The sequence below is a fragment of the Balaenoptera acutorostrata genome, chromosome 4 (assembly GCF_949987535.1).
Source record: "Balaenoptera acutorostrata chromosome 4, mBalAcu1.1, whole genome shotgun sequence".
NCBI lineage: Eukaryota > Metazoa > Chordata > Mammalia > Artiodactyla > Balaenopteridae > Balaenoptera > Balaenoptera acutorostrata.
The window spans coordinates 38926688-38944699 of NC_080067.1; the positions used below are offsets into that span (position 1 = coordinate 38926688).

Sequence of the window (18012 nt, forward strand, 5' to 3'; positions counted from 1 at the left end):
GGAGGAAAAAGGAACTATAAACTTTTTTCAACACTCCAGACAAATCTGAAAAGGAGGTAACACAGCGCGCAGGGCAAGCCAGCGAGAGGACGAGCGGCGCTGCCGGCCGCCTGCTGCCTGGGCCGCCGGTGAGCCAGTGCGCGTGCGCGTGCGCGTGCGCGTGCGCGGCGGCAGCCTCCGCGGCGACCTGGAGCGCACGAGTGAGCGCGCGCGCGAGCGAGCGGAGCGGGGCGCTAAGTGAAGCGGGACCTTAGCGGTAACCGGGACTGCGAGCAGCTGCTGCAGCGGGCGCGGCTGGCAGAGCATGCGGAGCGCTGCGACGACAGGGCCTCCGCCATGAAGGCGGTGACCGAGCTCAACGAACCTCTCCCCAGTGAAGACCGAAACCTCCCCTCTCAGGCCTAGAAGAACGTGGTCGGTGCCCAGCGGTCTTCCTGGAGGGTTAGCAGCAGCATCGAGCAGAAAACCATGGCCGACGGGAATGAGAAGAAAGAAGGTTAAGGCTTACCAGGCGTAGATCGAGAAAGAGCTGGAAACGGTGTGCAGCGTCCTGCCGGCTCTGCTGGACAAGTTCCTCATCAAGAACTGCACTGATTGCCAGTGTGAGAGCAAAGGTCCTCTACCTGAAGATGAAAGGCGACTACTACCGCTACCTGGCAGAGGCAGCTTCCGGCGAGAAGAAAAACAGTGTGGTCGAAGCTCCGGAGGCCGCCACGAGGAAGCCTTCGAAATCAGCAAAGAGCACATGAAGCCCACGCACCCCATGCGGCTGGGCCCGGCCCTCAACCTCTCCGTGTTATACTGTGAGACCCAGAGAGCGCCCGAGGAGCCCTGCCTCTTAGCCAAACAAGCCTCCGAAGATGCCACGGGCGAGCTGGACACACTAAACGGGGATTCCTGTAAGGACTGCACGCTCATCATGCATCTGCTGTGAGACAGCTTCACCCTCGGGAGGAGCGACCAGCAGGACGAGGAAGCCGGAGAAGGGCCACGCGGGTGCCTTGGCCCGACGCCTACCCCCACCTCAGCACCACCGCCCCTTCCTCGCTATAGTCACTCCGTAGCTAGTGCTAAACCTGTCTGTATGGCAGCACAGCTACTCGGATCCACTCAGATCTGCTCTCCGCTCCCCCGGAAGCAGTTCCGGACAAATTCATGGACCTTGCGGGACTGACGGTTTTCTGTGAGCCCACGGGAGCTTCCTTTTCCGGTTGTGCAGACAGGTGCGTTCTGAAGGAGGCATTTTACTCTGCGGAGCTAAGTGAAATGCAGGTGAAAGCAATGGGGAGGTTAGAACGGAGGCTTAGCCGACACAGGCTGCAGTCGGTGTTTAAACAGTTCATTTAAAACAAGCTGATAGTGTTTTATTAAAGCAGTAAATCTGTGCATGCATAAATGAATTCACCCCTCCCACCTCTTTCTTCAGCTGTTGGAAAACTGTTAAGGGAAGCTGAGATGGAGAGACCACTTGCTCCTTTCCATCAGCTTAATAATAAGCTGTTTAACGTGAGGTTTCAGTAGAGCCTTGTTTTGCCTCTTTAAATTATGAGGCGCACAAGCCTTCTTTTCAGTGCGATGCATCTAAAGTTTTGATATCTGTAACTTTTTTATTTTTTTGTTACTATTGTTTAAGAATCATGGATTTATGTTTTCTAACTCTTTGGCTATCGTCCTATGTGTTAGCTCATGTCAATCAAAATCGGTGATTATGAAATGCCAGACTTCTAAATTAAATGTTTTGGAATTCATTGGGTAAGTAAGTGCTGCTTTGGGGGTATTTAAAAAAAGAAGAAGAAGAAGAAGAAAATGAGATAAAAACCTTAGATGATTCAATCTAGAATGTTAATAAGATTCCTTTTGTATCTCACTGTCTCACACAGTTTATTAAAAAGTTGTTTATTGTGTTTTTTTAACATCTTTATTGGAGTATAATTGCTTTACAATGGTGTGTTAGTTTCTGCTTTATAACAAAGTGAATCAGTTATACATATACATATGTTCCCATATCTCTTCCCTCTTACATCTCCCTCCCTCCCACCCTCCCTATCCCACCCCTCTAGGTGGTCACAAAGCACTGAGCTGATCTCCCTGTGCTATGCGGCTGCTTCCCACTAGCTATCTATTTTACATTTGGTAGTGTATATATGTCCATGCCACTCTCTCACCCTATCACATCTTACCCCTCCCCCTCCCCATATCCTCAAGTCCATTCTCTAGTAGGTCTGTGTCTTTATTCCCATCTTGCCACTAGGTTCTTCATGACCTTTTTTTTTTTTTCCTTAGATTCCATATATATGTGTTAGCATACTGTATTTGTTTTTCTCTTTCTGACTTACTTCACTCTGTATGACAGACTCTAACTCCATCCACCTCACCACAAATATCTCCATTTCATTTCTTTTTATGGCTGAGTAATATTCCATTGTATATATGTGCCACATCTTCTTTATCCATTCATCCGAAGATGGACAGTTAGGTTGCTTCCATGTCCTGGCTATTGTAAATAGAGCTGCAATGAACATTTTGGTACATGACTCTTTTTGAACTATGGTTTTCTCAGGGTATATGCCCAGTAGTGGGATTGCTGGGTCGTATGGTAGTTCTATTTGTAGTTTTTTAAGGAACCTCCATATTGTTCTCCATAGTGGCTGTATCAATTTACATTCCCACCAACAGTGCAAGAGTGTTCCCTTTTCTCCACACCCTCTCCAGCATTTATTGTTTCTAGATTTTTTGATGATGGCCATTCTGACCGGTGTGAGATGATACTTCATTGTAGTTTTGATTTGCATTTCTCTAATGATTAATGATGTTGAGCATTCTTTAATGTGTCTGTTGGCCATCTGTATATCTTCTTTGGAGAAATGTCTGTTTAGGACTTCTGCCCATTTTTGGATTGGGTTGTTTGCTTTTTTGTTATTGAGCTGCATGGGCTGCTTGTAAATCTTGGAGATTAATCCTTTGTCAGTTGCTTCATTTGCAAATATTTTCTCCCATTCTGAGGGTTGTCTTTTGGTCTCGTTTATGGTTTCCTTTGCTGTGCAAAAGCTTTTAAGTTTCATTAGGTCCCATTTGTTTATTTGTGTTTTTATTTGCATTTCTCTAGGAGGTGGGTCAAAAAGGATCTTGCTGTGATTTATGTCCTAGAATGTTCTGCCTATGTTTTCCTCTAAGAGTTTGATAGTGTCTGGCCTTCCATTTAGGTCTTTAATCCATTTTGAGTTTATTTTTGTGTATGGTGTTAGGGAGTGTTCTAATTTCATACTTTTACATGTACCTGTCCAGTTTTCCCAGCATCACTTATTGAAGAGGCTGTCTTTTCTCCACTGTATGTGCTTGCCTCCTTTATCAAAGATAAGGTGACCATATGTGCGTGGGTTTATCTCAGGGCTTTCTATCCTGTTCCATTGATCTATGTTTCTGTTTTTGTGCCAATACCAAACTGTCTTGATTACTGTAGCTTTGTAATATAGTCTGAAGTCAGGGAGCCTGATTCCTCCAGCTCCATTTTTTGTTCTCAAGATTGCTTTGGCTATGCAGGGTCTTTTGTGTTTCCATACAAATTGTGAAATTTTTTGTTCTAGTTCTGTGAAAAATGCCAGTGGTAGTTTGATAGGGATTGCATTGAATCTGTAGATTGCTTTGGGTAGTAGAGTCATTTTCACAAAAAGTTGTTTATTGTTGAAATGAGACTACAGTTGACTCTTAAACAATACAGGTTTGAACTGTGGAGGTCTACTTATACACAGGTTTTGTTCAATAAATACATGCTGCAGTACTACATGATCCTGATGGGTTGAGTCCACGGATCCAGACCCCCACATAGGGAGGGCAGACAGTGAACTTACATGTGGATTTTGGACTGTGCAGGCGTCAGCGCCCCTAGCCACCTCCCCACCCTGAGTTGCTCTGGGGTCAACTGTACTTAGTTAAAGACTAGTTACTCTGAAAATATTGCAGATCATATGGTTCATAGAGAGCTGCAATCCCTTATTTATTTTCTTGGAAGTCTCTTTTGAATTCATCCAAGAAAAAAACTAATCTTTTGTTTTCTCTACACAGCTCCCCATCTAATCCTCACCTAGCTCATAGGTCAGGATTGTTCCATTCAGTAAGCCTTAAGAGAGCACATGCTCGGTGCCAGATGCCGTGACCAGTGCCGGCAGCGCAAAGCTGGACAAGACATGGTCCCTGACTTCAACAAGCTCAGTCAGGTAAATCTTAACATTTGTCTGCCAGAGACTGATGGGTACTTAACTGTCTACAGTCATAATGAATCAAGAAACTGTTCAAATTCAATGATTTTGATGCTCTGACATATATATTCACATCTGTCAATTGAAATAATGTTAAATTTGAGAAAGAAATATTGAGTAGGTTCTACTCAATATTTAGACGATGTGGTCTGGGAGTAGGGGTGGGAGAATAGTGAGAGAAGAGAACGGAAGAATGAACACAAAAATGAAAGAGAAGTGTCTGAAGGCTCAAGAAATTTACAAAACAGTGGGAGGAATTAATATGTAGATAATTTTAATAGAAGACCACATCAAAGGGACAAAGAACAAAGTGGTAGGGAAACAGAATGGAAAAGTGCATGGGGGATGGGCAATTGGGAAGGTGTTATGGGGTAAGTAGCTTTTTGACTAGGCATTGAAAGAAAAGGATGATTTTTATTACAGGTTAAATAGAAGTTCATCCATCACCACAGACATTCTCCCAGCTTTAAGCTTTAATCTTCCACTCTTCTAAAACTCTGCTTTGCCATCATTCTTGGCAGATATCATTCTTGTTCCACTGACTAGGTCTTGAATTTCTGGCACTTAAGTACTTATAAGATTATCAGGAGGGAAGTTGCTTTTAATACCAAATTTTCTAGGTCATAATGGGATTTGGGGAAAATCCACCTGTCATGGGGGTTATTTGACTCTAAATTTATATCAGTTCAACTTTAGACCACAAACTCATTCTACATAGCTTGAAAAATAGAATCCATATATCAAATTTTATAGCTAAAAGGTCAACAGCCAGCATGTGACCCAAATATCTTGAATTTAGAAATAGGAAAGCAGAAACCAAAATATGTTAAGGGAATTGCTGAAGGTCACATTGGAATTTCTGTAGAAGAAATGGTGCAAGAAATTGGGGCACAGGTGACCTCATTGTTTTCTCTCCATCACAGTCACCTTCCTTGATTTGCTTGGGTTCACCACTGATTCAAAAATTCCCAATTGCCAAGCCACCGGACTCCATGGACAGAGATTTGTTTGGGTGTCTTTACTGACATTCTGTATCTAGGAATTATTATTGATGTGATAAAGCAGGAGATCATGTCTTTCACTGGAAACTTTCCACATAAATCGAAAAATGGTTTTAACACTATCCTTGTCTTTTTTCAACCACAACTTATGTATATTTTCCTGTCAAAAGGAATATGCTTTATGCACAAATTAGCATCTGTCTTGTTCATGATGAATCTGTGTAATCAGTATAATAACAAGAGAAATGGCTCATAATTTTTGCCTTATGTTTTTTTCAATTTGAGAAATTAAAAAGCAGTGCCAGATTGCAGTTGAGAAATATGTTTAACTCCTGCAGCCACATACAGTCTTTATGGGAAGAAAAGTCCCATCTGTTTCTTCTGTAAATGGCACTCATGAGAGAAACACCAATTCAGGAATTCCTGTGATTTTATGAACCAAGCCAAAACAAAAAAATACCAATGTCCTTGAAAAGAAATGATTTTTAGTTTCTCTAGTCTGTGTCATATTCTCTGGAAAAAAAAAAAAAAGGTGGACCAGATGATCCTAATTTCAAACCGTTTAGACCATTTTCTGAGTAATTAATATGCTTAAATATTAACAGTATCTCTATATCAACGGTTTTCTGCAGAGAAGTATTAAGTTGCAATATTGTGTCGTATGATTCCTATATTTAGTGTTTATAATTCTCATTTAATTTTAGCATGTAATAAAAACATTTATGTCCTAACATGTTAACATGTAGTACTGATGTGGAGAAAATCATTGGCAGATGACTTTGTAGCTATGGGTAGAATTACAGTCATTTTCATAAATATTATGTGATCATTTTTATTGCTAGCCACGTATCTGCAGTACAATGACAGAAGGTAGATAAACCTCCAGTAGGAAGTAAGAGGCCAGAAAAATACATTAAGTCAATAGAGAGTTTTGAAAACATAAAAACTAATTAAGTCAGGATGCTAAAGAAATAGCAATATCTCCTATGAATTATATGAATATATCTAATTAATTCTTACACTCTAATGCTCTAATATATGATGAATGATTTAAAACTCTACATGTTCAAATGGAACTACTGTTTGTTCTTTGAATGAGTGAACTGTGTGACCTGATGGTGAAAAATAATTTACTTCAATCTAAGGCTGCAATGCGAAGAGTATAATATTCAGAACAAAGGCGATCAAAAGTACTCAAAGCACATCAGGAAAGGCAGAGCTCTTCTTTATATTAGAATGCCAGCTAATAAAGATTAAAGGGATAAAATTAGAAATGCTGCACCTGCCAATGTAATAACTGATGAAGGCAAGGGTCATCAATACATGCTAAAACTATAGGTATAAATCTTGGAGAACAAGATAATCATATAGTCTTAAAGTATTACCTCACATATTGTGGATTAATTACAAAGGAGAATACTGACCTTTATAAAGGAGGGTTTGGGAACACCATCTTAAATAATGGTGATCAAATGACCAAAATGTTTGCCATCAGTAATGGGACCAACTGATACCATGCTCCTCTTAATGTGATAGAGTGATATGACACAACTTTACCTATGTAATATTCTTGTGAAAATGTTTAACCTGAATTTAATAATGAAAAAGCAATTACATCAATTCAAATTGTGGAACATTTTATAAGACACCTATCCCACAGTCTTTAAAAAAGAAAAAATGATCAAAGAAAAAGAAAAGTGAGAGAACTTGAAGAAGGTTAAAGAGACATAACCACCAAATGTAAACCATGGTCCTTGGTTGGATCCTGAGGCAGGGAAAAAAAGAAACACCTATAAATAACAATTGGACAGTTGGGAGTATTTGAATGTTGACTGTATACTGTCATAGCAGTGTTACATTGGATGTGTTGATGGTATAGTGGTTATGTGGGAGAATGTTTTTGTTCTTATAAAATACGTGCTAATATATTTAGGGGCAATGTGTTGTAATGTCAGCAACTTAATATCAAAGCTTCAGGTAAAAATTCGTATATTTATATACAGGCAGAAAAAAGTAAATAAGATAAAATATTAAAATTTGTGAATACAGGTGAAGAATATGCAGGTGTTCAATATAGCATTCCTTCAACTTTTCTCTAGGATTCTTATATTTTTAATTGGGATAAAAAGAGTGCATCAGGAGTATTGAGTTCAATTCTTGATACCACATTTTAAAGGAGATTTCCATGTCCCAGAGAAAGGTGAAAGGATTAAATATCAAGATGATGAGGATCAAGAAACAGTGTCAAATAAAAAATTAGGGATTGTTCACATGCAGAAGAGACAGCTATTCCTCTGGATATTAAAATACAGTCATATAGAAGATGGAGTAAATTTCTTCTGTCTTTCTTCTGAAAGAATACCTCAGACAAATGATTGAATGTAACAAGCACCCTAAGACCAAAAAGAGCAGAAATCAAATGGCATTTTTGCTGACGTGGGTGAGAGGTCTATGGAAAAGACCCCTTCACTCCCCTTCAACTCTAAGAGTCCATGGTTGAAATCAGAAACAGGGCATAGTCTTCTGGAAGCACAGTGACACTCACTAGATAACAGCACCTCCACAGTTTGTTTCAGTGCTTTCAGACCACCAGATACAGATCTGAAGCAATACTCAGACTTCTGATTCCAAAAAAATATATTTAAAGAACAGCACACCCATTATATGTCAGGCATTTTGTTAAGCACTAGAATTCTAGAAGTGACAAGAGTGGTGAGGTTTCGCTCTTGTGGCTTTTCAGTCTAGCTCATAGTTTTGGGAAACAATGAGAACCAAGAAAATAGGTTTTTGTCCATTTTATAGGAATGTTCTCTTGTGCTTAAGAAAGAACTATAAAGGTTATCCTGAAAAGCCAGAACTTCTTTATGAAAATATTTATGAAACAGTGTTTTGTCCTGTTAATATCTAAGCACATGTCTAAGGAACCTGCCCCAATGTACCTATCTTAGGAAAATAAACACCGTTATTATTTACTTTTAATTTATTATATCTATTTTTTTTATTATTTGGTACATGTACATACTCTAAATTTACATCAGTATGAATTAATGTGGGTTCAGTAATTCTTTTATAATTTTGCAATATAGACGTTGAGATAACTGAATGTTCTCTGCTAAAGTAAGGTTGATGATTACACTTTGCAATTATATATTCAAAAACCAAGTACATGTTGAATATTGGTAAATGAAAAGAATGGGCTTTTTTCCATAACTTTGTCAATTTTCTGTCTCTATAAGAGGGGGTTTTGGTGGATCTTGTCCAGGATCTTCATAAAGCTGGAGCAGATCTATTGTTCAGAGTAGTCTGTGCCAGAGGAGATGGTCCTAGCTGACCAAAATTGGTAGGATTATTTTTTGAGGAAGCCTCAGGTATTGACAGAGGAAGTTATCAAATTGTGTGTAGGGGAAAAGTGGAGGGGAAAAGCAGTGAAGAAGCCCTGAGCATGCTAGACCAAAGATCATGGTGAAACCGTAAAATGAAAATGATTCACGTGGTAAGACAAAATCAGTACAAGTGGTTCATGATTAAAGCTTTGAAGGTTTGGGGACAGGCTTTTATATGAATGAGTCTACTTGGTGAGCCTGTCAGCTTAAAGGAACCAATGTCAGAGAGACCAACCTATCGTTTGCTGCCAGACTCACTTTCTATATCCTTGCAGAGATTAGCAAAATTTATCTTTGGCATTCATATTTTGACTAAGGCATCTTACATTTTCCCACAAAATCAAACTAGTTTCTTCAGGTCTTTATTTATTGTCATCTCATGCTTGTGAGAGTTGGCTCTGGTCTTTCATCCTCAGCCTTGGGAAAATTGTTGCTTATTCACCCTTAACTACTCAGTTCAGTACAATAGGGAACACTAGCCTGGCCCTTCACAGTAAGTATGCGGATTGTGGAACTCTGATAATTTATTCCCTTAAGACTTTGTTTTTATTTATCAGTTAACTCAAAAGAACTTACAAAGTAAGTGATTTATTATCAGACACAACAAGAAATCAGAGTTAGTCCCAGTTAGTGGTTCCAGGATTGTTGTTTTATGACCCAATGCCATACTTAGAGACACAGCTCTTTTTCTTCAGATTTGTCTCCTGTGGTGACAAGTGTCTGTATTAGTTTCAAACTTCATATTCTGACATAGCATATAAAAACGAGAAGAGACCATTCTGTCCTCACACAGGATGTCCCAGCATCCCCACAGCAAGTTTTCTCTCAAAGCTGTCTCATGGACCAGGATGGAATGAAGTAATCTTTTCTAAACCAACCATGGAAAGGGTAATAGAATTGCTCCTATTGAGTCAGACCAACCAAGATTTAATCCCTGAGGCTGGGGAGCACCGAAGCCTTAAGTGATTCATGAGACATCCAGAAAAACAAAGTGAGGATTTAGATGGCAAGGAATAATTGAAGAGGAAATGTACTTGAAGGGGCAACCAGCAGGGTCAGGGACATATTCTTTCTGTGTGAAATCTCCTATCTTCCTTGACTTCCTACAGAAGTCTTACTCTTCTTTCAAGATTTCTCCTTTGGGAAGCTTCCCTAAACCTATAGGCTAAGTTAGTTACTCTCCTCTGTGCTCAGACAGCATCTCCTACAAACCCACCTCCTTGTAGAACTTACCACACAGGATCATGTTGACCACAACATCTGTTACCTCCATTAGGACCACGAGGACCTCTCAATAGGAATCCCCTTACTCTACTCTACAGGCCAGCACCTATCCGTACTGTGGCTATTGTATGTTCCTTGTGAGTATTTACAGAAGAGCGGGAGAGGAAGAAACAGACAGCAAGAAGAAATAAAAGAGGAAGAAGGAAAACACTGAAGATTGAAGCTATAGTTTTTACTGGTGATTACAGACACAGGGGTATCAACATTTAGCATAAGCATTGAAGATTAGGTGGACAATTTTTATGAATATGTTCAACAATTTACAAATAAATATTTAATGCTATCTTTATACACTCTGTTTTAATAATTCCTTTAATAACTTGTCCTTTGGCAAAGTCACAGTGGCAGTCTCCTCCCTGAAATAGTTGCACAGAGGTGTGGCTGATGTGAGCGTAGGTAGCAGGGAGAGCGATCTCCTCAGCCGAACATATTTTCAAAAGTGGTACTTATGGAAGAATGTTTAAGATACTACGTTAATACAGTAGTTGTTAGGATTGTGATAAAAAGATCTTAGAAAAAAACAGTATGGAAAGCAAGACCATGAGATATTTGGAGAGGGCAAGCAAAGCACAAAACCTTTCTTAATGTTTGCTCTCTCGGGAACAAATAGTACAGCCTTCTGGCCCGCCTTACTCCCAACATCCCTCCCCCTACATAAGGTTAACCCTTGCTAGGCTTCTTGTTCCCTAAGAGCAATTCATTCCGTAAATAACCATGTGCCTACCATGTGCCCAGCAGTGTTCTAGACAGTTGGGATGCATCGGTGAATGAAACAGAGAAAGATCGCTCCTCTTGAGGGATTTATATTCTAGCAGGGGGCAGTGAGTTGGGGAAGCAGTAAGAGAGCTGCATCACACTCAAACTGCAGTTGTATCTTTGGAGATAGATGACAAAAACAGCATTAATTTCCAAGAAGAGATATACCTATTCTCATTACCCGGGCTCAGATAAAAGACATTCAAAGGGACCCATCAGCACTCAACCAGTGAAGAAGTCTGCCAGCTAAGACTGTAGGGAACCCGTTCATTATATTTCCTAACTTTCTAGTAGGCTTCCGTGGACATGTAAAACAGATACGGTCATGAGCTCTAAGATATTGCCAAGTATACAACTGAGAAAGAAGAGGCAGAAAAAGGCAAAGGAAATAAGGTAGTAAAAAGAAAGGAAAAAACAAGCAGATAGAGCAAGCCCACTTAACCCTGTGGAAGATGGTATTCGGATAAACTTAGTGTGAGATTTAAACCATTATGTGTAGCTATCTGGAGGAATACTTAAAAAGAGTCTTCTTAAATTTTTTTTTTTTTTTGGCCACACTGCATGGCTTGCAGGATCTTAATTCCCTGACCAGGGATCTAACCCATGCCATGAAATTTAGATGTGAGAGACCAAAAAGCATAGAGGTAAGGAAACAAGGCAGGAATAATCTACATTCACAAATAATGGAATTTGCAAAATAATAAGAAATTTCATCTCATGTTGCTAGAAAGCCATTTCAACTAAAATTTTCATTTTTTAATGATTTAACATTTTGTTCAATTACAGTGTTATAGAGTGAAATATTTTAACAAATAGTATATCAGTAGAGTAAAAATTCAGTAGCTTGTTCCCATGGGTAAAAGATATATCCTTTCATATTCTCCCTAATATTTTAGCTGGAATTTAAAGCAGTGAAGTCTAACAGATTAAAAAGAGAAAAAGTAAAAGTAGTGCCATCCATCGAGGGCTTATGGTATGCCATAAGCACTGTACTAAAATATTAGTACATTACCTCACTTTTCCTCATAATCATCCTATGTGGTAGCAATAATTAATTTTATAGATGCAGAAACTGAGACCTAAAAAGTAAAATGCCCACGATGACAAATCTCCTAAGGGAAAGAGCTGGGCTTTGCACCTGGCTGTCTAATTCCAAGGCCATGCTACCAATGACAAGCTGTGCTAAAGGTGGACATTGGAAGTCTAAAAAGCCGGCTTCCACCTGAAGCAAATCTCCGCATTCAGATTGTAGCTCATTTGTGACACGAGCACTCTGACATCTGTAGCTGAACTTGAGGTGTTCTCTGTTTGTCATACATTTCCCTTTGCAGTCAACTTGACAGTCAGTGGAAACCATCCAATGTGAATGATGACTTTCCATTGAGTCCAGCATGTTGCCAAGCACACAGTGGGAAACAGACTAAGCTGGAAGAGGCTGAATTATGAATCCTCAGTCTGTGGACTTTTAGAAACAGTGTGTTTGCTAGGAGAGCTTTCTGTTCTGTCACTTACTTGTTCGTGCCGGAATCGAGGTGGGTGCCCTACAGCGCAGGCTGCAAAACAACAGATGATGCTGTGTTGGTCACTGTGGAAACCAGACTTCTAAGATGAAAGAACCTCCTGGCATTGCTGTATGAGCGCACTTCCAACAGTGGACTATCTGTCCCTTATAGAAGTCTGATTCCCCCAAATTACTTAAAGAACTCCAATTTTAAAATGTCAATTTTCCAACGTGCTAATGTTTAACATATTTTTGAAGAACTTGTGGTCGGCAGAATAATGAGCTCCTAAAGATGGCCATGTCCTAACTCCTGGAACCTGTGAATATGTCCCCTCACATGGCAAAGGGGAATTAAGCTCAAAGATGGAAGATTGCTAATTAGCTAACCTTAAAATAGAGAAATTATTCTGGATTATCTGGGTGGGCCCAGTGTAATCACAAGGGTCCTTAAACGTAGGAAGGGGGAGGCAGAAGAAAAGTCAGAGTGATGTGATGGGAGAAGAACTCAACTCATTGTTCTTAGCTTTGAGGACAGAGGAGGAAGGCCACCAGCCATGGAATGTGGGTGGCGTCTAGAAGCTAAAAAGGGCAAGGAAACGGAGTCTCCCCCAGGGCCTCCAGGAGGAATGCAGCCCTGCCAATACCTTGTTTTAGCCCAGCGAGACCTCTGTCAGACTTCTCACCGACAGAACTGTAAGAGAAGAAATTTGTGCTGTTTTCAGCCACTGGGTTTGTGGTCACATGTTACAGCAGCAGTAGGAAACCAATATGCTGCTAAAAGATAGTATTAGTGAATACTTGAGGACCTGTGATTTTGTGAATTTAGAAGCTGTGTCTGGGCCAAGACAGCTCCATGGATAGAAGCAGGCACAGGTGTACCGAGGTGAGGACAGAACAGAGCACAACCGTGGGATTAAACAGCACTTTGAAAGCTGATTGGAGGTGTAAGAGCATGGCTTACTCGTTCATGTTACCAGTTTCAGTTACCTGAGGAAATTTCTAAAATTAATATGCATTAGTTACATTTGAAGTATGGAAATAATGGATCTGGGTTCTAGTGGGTTGTGAGCTTATAAGAGAAAAAAATAATGGCAAATCATCAAAGGGAAAATATAAATTTTCAGTATTCTTGCAAACTTTTACTCTACTTCCTCTATCTATATGATATAGAAAATATTACTATATTAATTTCCCAGGTTCTTGGGGAGTGTTGTATAATTCATAATGTGAAGCCAAGGAGACTCACACAGAATTTAGTGTATCCTAAAGTACTAAAATTAAACTAATATTAATTTTTTCTCAGTTGATAATTTTTGAGTGCCCACCACATTTAAGATACTGACCTATGTGCTATGGAATATGAACATACATTGCTTCCATTTCTCAGGGAATTAATAATCTAAAATATGTATATATATAGAGAGAGAGAGAGAACACACACACACACACACGCGCAATTATATGATAAGATAGAAAGTAAAAAAAGATATAAAAGATATAGATAAAATCCATAATAGGTTACAGTGCAGTGAACAACTATATTTGCTGCACAGAGCCATGTTTCAAAGACAATCTTTAGCCCTCACTCTGCAGCTAGGTACTATATATATTCCCTATTTTAAGATTAAGAAAATCAGACTCAGAAAAGTGACTTACTCAAGGGTCAAATGGCTAGGTGGTGACTGACAAATTGCTTATCCTGAAAAAAAGTTGGTTTTAATACTATGTACCTGGTAGTGCTCTCAATGTTTTACATCCTTATCACAACTTATGAAGTAGGTCCTTCTTATTACTCCCATTTTACAGGTGACAAAACAGAGGCACAAAGAGATTAAGTCTCCTCCCAAAATCACACAGTAAGCAGCAGGGTTTATGACCAAAGCCCAGGCATCCTGGCTCTCCAGTCCTTTGCTTAACTACTGTCCACACAGACTCTTTGTAATGATTCTTCCCTAAAGAATACTGAGGGTTTCCCTGTAAACCTGTTTGAAAGTGGAGCCTTAAAACACCGCCTGATAGGGAACCATAGAATTTGTCATTTTTATGGATGTGAATTAATATTATAATATTTTATTTGAGGAGAGTGTTGAAACAGAAAAGAATCTCTAGTGAAGTCGTAAAGAGTAATTGCTGTATTTGTGACAAGAGCCTGAGGCTCACTGTGACTTCTGCCATGACTTCCATGGAAAGAAGCCAAGGCTTCAGTCATTAATTCTAAAATTCCTAAAGGTTAGGGAATCCTCTCGTTAATTTTCTTGGTGTTGTATAAATATTATATGAAACTATGGTTGCTTGCTTTATTCATAACTTATTAAAACAAAGCACTTTTGCATGAGTGCCCTTCTCCTTTCATTTAGTTCTTAACATTTCTTTGAATTGCCCTCCAAACACACCTGTAGATTCTGAGAATGGGACAGTTGACTAAACAACAAAATATGTGACAAAAAATTTGAGTGAGAAATTCTCTATGTGTCTATTTCTTCACTTCAGGCCAGTATTATTTTCATCTGTTTGCATTTCCCAGCCTTGAGAAAATGTCACATTGTTTTGGCAAAGTGATAATAGGGTTTTTCTGGAAGAACTGGAGGGAAAGAACTCATCTGTCTTTATTTGGCAATCTGTGGTTAATTAGCTATTTTTCAGTGAAATCTGACAGTAAGGGAGCCCTGCCTTTTTTATAAGACTGGTTTTGTATTGGGCTTTTGGTGTGAGATTATTTTATAATTATTTCTTTCCTCAGAATGGATAGAAATCCAAACTTTTATTCTCAATTTAACCTAAAGTTTTGGCCTACAGGCTATGCGTTTTACTCTCAGCTCCAATTTGCTATGAAATAATAATATGGACATGGTAAGCACTATAATTGGGCATGAATGAACAAGGTAAATAGTCATAAGGATCCATTGTTGGCTTGGCTCTTGGCACCCATGTCCTTATTTAATCCTCATATAATCCCATTTTGTAGGTAAAGAAACTTAAACTCACAGAAATTGAAAAATTTGCCCAAGTTCACCTTGGCAGTAATCAAAGTTCTATTCATCTGGCTCCAGATGAATCTTTAAAATTACTGTGTGTTCCAGGTACTGTTTAGCAATATTCAGTTAAAACACAGCAAAAGTATAATTGGGAGTTGTATTTTAAACTATTGAGTTTACATCTGAATTAAAATTTAGATTCTACTCATTCCTTGTATGATATTGGACTTATCAATCTCAGCCTCAGTTTCCTTACTTGTAAGGTGGGAACAATATTACCTATTTGCAGTTTCTGTGAGAATGTTAGAGATAATATACTTGAAATGCCCAACATCATGCCTGATATATAGCATAGATATAGATAGCTATTATTATTAATAGATAGTAGCTATTATTATTAATTTATAAAGTGCTTTTTATTTTGTTTCAAATATGCATAAAATATCCAATAAGAAAAAAATGTTTGCCCCCTTTACAAATATATCTGTGTGAGGGAGAGCTGTCAGTGAATTGCTAAATGCATCAAGTTGCAGAGATACACATAACTGTGGTAGCACGTGCAAAGTAATTTAAGGACACTGCAAAGAAAGAAGGAATCACGTACCCCATGACTGTGCCCACGGGCCCATGCCCGGATCATACAATAGTAGGTAACAAGACTAACCCACTTGTAGGGTTAGTCTTTCAGGGTTCATATTGGCTCAGGCATGTGGGTGGAAGTAAACCTGGAGATTAAAGTCTCCCAAAATCTACAGCATGGTTGGGGGTGGTATTAGGGTCAATAAGTCTGACTCACAGAAGCATCACTGACCCTGCCATGGAATCCAACATGATCTTCTTTGGTTTCCCAAGATGAAAGAACCATATTCCAAAAAGGCTGTACCAATTTATATCCGAACTAGTAGTCCATGGACTGCCTATTTTGCTAAATTCCAGCAAACCTTAAAAACAAATTTTTTTTTTTCCTCAAAGAGTTTTCTTGGTTCCTTACCAAGCTGATGCCAAAATAAAAGACAGGAGTGACACTTCCCTCTGATGAATTAAGAAATTAATTGGCCTGGGATCTCAAAAACCTGAGCTAGCAGGGAAGTCAAAAATAAATAAATAAATAATGAGACAAATCGTGATAGCAAGCCTATCACTACGGACCAAAGTAAAGCTGCAGCTGCTGGGACTATTGTTTGTGCTTTAGGAGGCTTCTGAAAATAAGAAAGGGTAAAAAATCGGGATTCATTATGACATTTCTTTTTTTCTTTTATTGAAGTATAGTTGATTTACAGTGTTGTGTTAGTTTCAGGTGTATAGCAAAGTGATTCAGTTATACATATATATAATATATGCATATACAATATATATTCTTTTTCAGATACTTTTTCATTATAGGTTATTACATGATATTGAATATAGTTCCCTGTGCTATACAGTAGGTCCTTGTTGTTAATTTTATTTATTTATTTAAAAGTTTTTTATTATATATTGGAGCATAGGTGATTAACAATGTTGTGTTAGTTTGGTGATTAGTTTGTGTTGTAGGAATACAACAAAGTAATTCAGTTATACATGTACATGTATCTATTCTTTTTCAAATTCTTTTCCCATTTAGGTTATTACAGAATATTGAGCAGAATTCTCTGTGCTATACAGTAGGTCCTTGTTGGTTATCTATTTTAAATATAGTAGTGTGTATATGTCAATCCCAAACTCCTAATTTATCCCCCCTGCTTTCCCCTTTGGTAACTGTAAGTTTGTTTTCTATGTCTGTGAGTCTATTTCTGTTTTGCAAATAAGTTCATTTGTATCATTTTTTTAGATTCAACGTATAAATGATATATGATGTTTTCTTTCTCTGTCTGACTAACTTAATATGATAATCTCTAGGTCCATTCATGTTGCTGCAAATGGTGTTATTTCATTCTTGTTTAGGCTGAGTAATATGCCACTGTATATATGTACCACATCTTCTTTTTCTATTCCTCTGTTGATGGACATTTAGGTTGCTTCCATGTCTTGGCTATTGGAAATAGTGCTGCTATGAACATTGGGGTGCATGTGTCTTTTCAAATTAAAGTTTTCTCCAGATATATGCCCAGGAGTGGGATTGCTGGATCAAACGGTAACTCTATTTTTAGTTTGTTAAGGAACCTCCATACTGTTCTCCATAGTGGCTGCCCCAGTTTACATTCCCACCAACAGTGTAGGAGGGTTCCTTTTTCTCCACACCCTTTCCAGCATTTATTATTTGTAGACTTTTTAATGATGACCATTTTGACTGGTGTGAGGTGATAACTCATTGTAGAAAAAAATCAGGATTCATTACGATATTTCTACTTAGCCTTGAAGTGATCCTGAGTGTAATGCAGGTGACCTCTTAAAAACATAGATTTCAAGGCGCAACACTAAAGATTCTGACCTGCATTTTTAACAAAATCCCAGGTGGTTTTGTGGCAGGTAGTTTTCAGAGCACACGTTGAGAAACGTGGGCCCCTGGCCTCAACTCTGGCTACACATTGAACTAACAGGGGAGCTTTTAAAACCTCAGATGGCCTAGGAATACCAATGGAAGGACTTGCAAAGTAATGAAAGGAATGTAATTTTTCAACATATTTTTAAAACTTATGAAATGCTTTTAGGAGCATTCAGGACCCTGCAGTGAATTTCATGCTACTTTATGTTTCAGTTATTAGAAAGTTGTGATTAACATAAAATTTGAGATACCTAGATTTTATGACGTTCTTTACTTTTTATTTTACTAAAACAAGAGAAGGAACAAAGTAAACTTCCCAAACTATTTGTGAAGAATCTGATAAATATCAGGTTTTGTGACAAGTTCCTCACTGAAATATAAATAAATAAGTT

General features: G+C 38.7%; 1 pseudogene; it reads left to right on the forward strand.

Annotated features, from left to right (window-relative positions):
* Positions 1-266: 266 nt before the first annotated feature.
* Positions 267-18012, forward strand: part of LOC103005282 (14-3-3 protein eta-like) — a 241632-nt pseudogene continuing 223886 nt past the window's right edge.